Source organism: Somniosus microcephalus, chromosome 5 (assembly GCF_052327205.1).
Source record: "Somniosus microcephalus isolate GS21.2 chromosome 5, FLI_Smic_1.0, whole genome shotgun sequence".
Classification (NCBI taxonomy): Eukaryota; Metazoa; Chordata; class Chondrichthyes; order Squaliformes; family Somniosidae; genus Somniosus; species Somniosus microcephalus.
This window is the reverse complement of record NC_140991.1, coordinates 254,425,441-254,430,702: the sequence shown is the minus strand read 5'-3', so window position 1 is coordinate 254,430,702 and position 5,262 is coordinate 254,425,441. Positions and strand designations below refer to the sequence as shown.

Below are 5,262 nucleotides of genomic sequence, written 5' to 3'. Positions count from 1 at the left end.
CAAAACAGCATGGGAATGCTGACGGTTTATCGTGCCTACCGTTGCCAACGGTAGAAGAGGCACCTACAGTAGACCCAGTGGAGATGTTCCACTCTACCATAGTGGAATGTCTACCGGTAACAAATTCTGCCATTGAAAGGGAAACGAGAAATTACCCGACTCTCTCACGAGTCTACGATTTAACAGTGAAGGGATGGCCAGCACATGGCGAACCACTGTTGCCAGCATTCTCGCAAAGAAGAGAACAGCTGTCAGTGTGCCGAGGAATCTTGATGTGTGGATCCAGAGTGGTGATTCCACCCAAACTCCAGGATAAAGTGCTAAAGGAGCTTCACGAGGGGCATCTGGGTGGAGTGAAAATGAAGAACCTAGCCAGGGCGTTTGTATGGTAGCCAGGTATCAATGGAGACATCGAAGAAATGACCAAGAGCTGCCTAGGATGCCAGAAGGTCCAAAACGCTCCACCACAAGCCCCTCTACATCCATGGGAGTGGCCCTCATCTCCATGGCAAAGGGTACACATCGATTTTGCTGGTCCATTTATGGACTCAATGTTCTTAATCGCGGTTGACGCACACTCCAAGTGGCCGGAGGTAATAAAGATGTCCTCCACCACCACGGAAAAAACCATCACAGTATTAAGGACCATATTTGCCAGGAATGGGCTGCCTGAACAGATCTGTTCTGATAATGGTCCGCAATTTGTGTCTGAAGAATTCAGGAAGTTCCTAAAAAACAATGGGGTTGAACACTACACGTCCGCCCCATACCATCCCGCCACCAATGGATTGGCTGAAAGGTTTGTCCAGACCTTCAAGAAGGCCATAAAGGCCATGGGTAATGAAGACATAAAACTTGAGCATAAGGTAGATAACTTCTTGTTTGCATACAGGAATGCAACACATATGGTTACAAACCAAACTCCCGCCATGATGTTCTTCAATAGAAGCCTAAGATGCCGGCTGGATTTGATCAAGCCAAACATCAGAAGGGACGTGGAGAACCGGCAATTTCAAGGCATGAATGAAAGGCCAACTAGAACCTTCCAGATAGGTCAACAAGTTTTGGCCCGGGACTACCGTACCGAGAAATGGCAGCCTGGAACTATTTGCACACGACTAGGACCACTGATGTATACCGTGGACATTGGAGAAAGCATAATAAGGCGCCATGCTGACCAGATCATAGAGTCATCCGAAAAGGGACAACCTACACCACAACTCTATACGCCTAATGATGAAGTAGAGATACCCATAGTATCTACCTCCGATCCGGTGATACTGGAACCAGATGAACCCGACACTGGCATTCAAGCCGAATCAGCCTTGCCAAAAGAACCTACTACACCACCAGAAACTACTACACCACCGAGGCATTATCCGGACCGAGTCAGGAAGCCTCCAGAGAGACTGACTTATAATTGATTAACTGCAGCAATGTGTAGATTATTGTTCTTGTAACATGTAATTAATGATTACTTAAAATATTATGTACTGGTTGGCTAAAAGGGGAGGAATTGTAGTGTATGTGCCTTTAAGAGCCCCCTGTGTACTGTAATGCCGGTAATGGCCACTCGGGCTATATAAGCCTGTATATTGTGTTGTATCAGTTAGTTCACCTCCAGACTTTGTTCAGTAAACACCTGTGAAACCAACTCCTGCCTTCGGTGTCTCTATTAACACACGGATGCAACATGTCCGATATTGTGAACATTGATGTGATTGGTGATGTGAAAACTTTTATCTTCCCTTCAGCTGAAAGGTAACCCGACAGGTTCAGTAACGTGCCTGTTGAATACTTCATCATACAACACCTCCCTGTTGGGAACACTCTCACCATTTCAGGTGTAACCCTCCACCGCCCGCCTATTCATTGTGTTTCAGGGTTTTTTCCTCCCCACCTGCCGTTTACCGGCCTGTCTGTGTTGGAATATCACTGACACACTGCCTGGTGTGCGGCATTTCTGCCATCAGTAACTGGGACTGCGGCTTTAGTCCGGGTCCTGTCACAGGCCCAGCTGCCGTACTCAGTGAACGAAGCTTGGCTTGATCAGTCATTCCAAGGCTGACATGGCGGCTCCTTCCTACCCGGCCCCAGCCCCAGCCCTGCGGATCCATTCCGGGTGTTGCTGAGGCCTCTTGTTTCCTCTCTTGGGATTCTCTGTCAGTCTGAGTCCCCGCTAATCGGGTTATGTGTCCGTTTCCAGAGCTGCCTCAGTCCCAGTGCCCGCCTGGCGATCACTTACCAGTGTCTCGCTGTGACCCCCTGGGTCTGACATCAAACTCCCCGGTGCGCAAGCTTTCAGCTGTGCCACGCTAGCATATGAAATAAGTCAAAATAACTGACAACAGCGCGCGCCCGACTCGCGCCATTGCAGCAACAGGTCCCGTTCATATTACTTCGCAGATCCCCTGGAAAGTCTCTACGGATCCCTAGGGGTCTGTGGACCCCACTTTGAGAACCACTGTTATAGAGCACACCATCAGTGTCCTCAATCAATGCTTCCGCTGCCTGGACCGCTCTGGAGGAGCCCTGCAGTACTCAGCTGAGCGCGTATCAAGATTTGTGGTAGTATGCTGCATGCTGCACAACCTGGCCATTATGAGGGAACAGCCCTGGCCATCACCCATCAGGCGAGAAACTGAGGAGCCGGAACATGAGGAAGTGGAAGAGGAGGAGGTGGAAATGCAGCAGGAAGTGGAGGAACAGAAAGATGAAGGGAGGTTACAATGTAGACAGCCTCTCTCTGCCCGAGTTCCACGTGATGAAATAATTAATGAGTGATACCAGTAACCTCAACCACACCTCCCCATTCACCAACAGTCCCACATGCCTTACCTTTCCTCTATCACTGACCATCACATCATCCTCTTTCCGACAACACAAAAATAAAAACCACCAGAAAACGCACATTCCAATCCAAATTTATAAATTCAATCATAACATAATGCATGTAAAAATAATCACCCTTGTGCATTCTCTTAGTGCCTGTCTTCCATGTGCTTTTGCCTCTCCTAGTGCTCCCACAAGGTGCTTCCCCAGTGGCTGCAGCATGTGTGGTGGAAGGTTGCTGACATCCAGTTGAGGAAACTGCAGATGGCCTTGGAGGATGACCTCGAGCAGCTATGGCCCTAGAAGGCCCGGTTTCAGACTGCACCATTGCAGCCCGGGCTACAGCAATCTGGGCTGGTTGGCTGACAGGCAACTGCAAGGGCACTGGCGGAGTGGCAGGGGTGGTATTAGGAAGGCTGTCATCCTGAGAGAGTCAGAACATTTAAAAGGTCTCTCATCAGAGTGAACATGTTGGTGTGTCAGAAGGTGGGATGATCGGGTGAATCCCTTCCCACACACGGAGCGGGTGAACGGCCACTCCCCAATGTGAGTGCGTTGGTGTGTCAGCAGCCAGTGCCCCATGTAGTCACTGCCACTCTCCCGGGGCAGAGCTTCAGCAATCCTACTGATCTGTTGGAGAACAGATTGATGGACTGCTGTGATACCCCGGAAGCCCCTTGAACAGAGGTATCCAGAGCCATCTGAGCTTCCACTGCAGCTCTCAGACCTTTGATGGAAGCTGTTTGCGCTGCAATGGAAGCTGTGACATCAGCCATCAGAAGCTGCATCATGCTGGGTTCCACAGGTGAGCTGATGGAGGTGATCACCTGTTCCATGTTGGAATGGATGGGCTCCAAGGTCTGCACAAAGCCCTGTGCCAAGTGATGTGCCATCAATAACTCAAAGACAAGAAGTTAAAGGATTCAACTGAAGGCTTTTAATCGCTAAGAACATTGCACGTCATTCCACATCGGATTCGTCTGGCAGAATGACTCATACAGCTCTTGAGACCTTTATATGACAAAAGACAGGGGCGGAGCCAATACACACAATAGGGGAAAAGGGGGCGGTACACACAATACAATGCAGGTAAAACACAGGGGCTGATGAAGACATATATTTCATCACACCAAGTTGGTGCTGGACTCCACTATGCTCCTTGACATTGAGCGCAGGCTTATTGGCAGGCTTTCCAGCGCACCAAGCATTTGGTTGTGTACATCCATCAACTTTCTTCTGTACCCTGGCCCATCAAAGTCCTCATCTGAGCCCACTGCAGCAGAACTAGTGTACGACCTCGTCCTCTAGTGAGCTGGCACCTGCGCCATCCGTTACCCCCGCCCTAGCTCCTGCGCATGTGTGCCCGGTGTCTGGCCATGTAAAGATCCCTCCTCTTTCCTAATCTCCAAAACACGCGCAGTGTCAGTCTCTGAGCTGGTGGCCGCGAGTGTAAGATCGAGTGATGGTGTCTGTTCATCTTCACTTGCTTCTCCTTCTTCCTTTTCTGACTGGGCAGGTTTCAGTTCTTGGGTATCTGAAATTAAAAAGGGACAAGGGTTGCATTGTGGTGAGGGGAGAGGAGAAAGAAAGAAGTGTGTGTTTACACCATCTGCATCTTGTGAGTCAGAAGAGATTGTGGGATGAGGGAGAAGTGGGATGAAAGAAGGTGATTAGATTTGCTGATACTCTCATTATCAATCACTTCAGGCCCACCAGTGGCCACTGCCTCAGCGATGCTCCTTCCCATGATGGCCAGTACCATCTCCTCCACGGGGGGGTTAAAACATGCAGGCGCGCTTGTACTCCTCCCGTTCTTTACTGCTACCTGATGTCATGTGCCATCGTCTCCTGCAAGAAAGAGGGAAGTGTGTCAGTGAGCGTCCTGCAGCATATTTGGGTGATGTGGCTGTTATGCTTGAATAGCTGCCAGTGTGTGTGAGGCTTGCAACAGGGCTATGTGTGTGAGTGTGAGGTAAAGAATATGAATGTTATGGTTGAGTACTGATTGTTGGTAGATGGGTGATGGGGGTATAGAGAATTGAGCAGTGGATGTGGCTAGTGGGGCAGTTGGTAGGATATGCCATCTGAAGATTGAACTCACTAACCTTAACAACTCGTAAGACATCATTAATCTTCTTCCTACACTGCATCCATGCTCTTGGAGCAACACTCCTGGCATTGACCTCCGCTGCTACATCTTCCCACTGCTTCCTGAGCATCTATCTGGAGGGCCTTCTGGCTCCCTGTGGATTCTGGGCATTTCTCCTCCTTTCCAACTCTTCCACCAACAACCTCCAGTGCATTGTCTGAAAACCTTGGTGCTCGCTCTCTCGCATGTTCAGCCATTGCTCAAAGTATCAGAGCACAGAATCAGTTTTCAAATAACTCCCACCACTTCTTGCAGCCACAATGCACTTCCCCTTTGAGAGG

General features: G+C 49.5%; 1 pseudogene; it reads right to left on the bottom strand.

Annotated features, from left to right (window-relative positions):
* Positions 1–1,907: 1,907 nt before the first annotated feature.
* Positions 1,908–4,487, bottom strand: LOC147117662 (uncharacterized; annotated as a pseudogene).
* Positions 4,488–5,262: the final 775 nt, after the last annotated feature.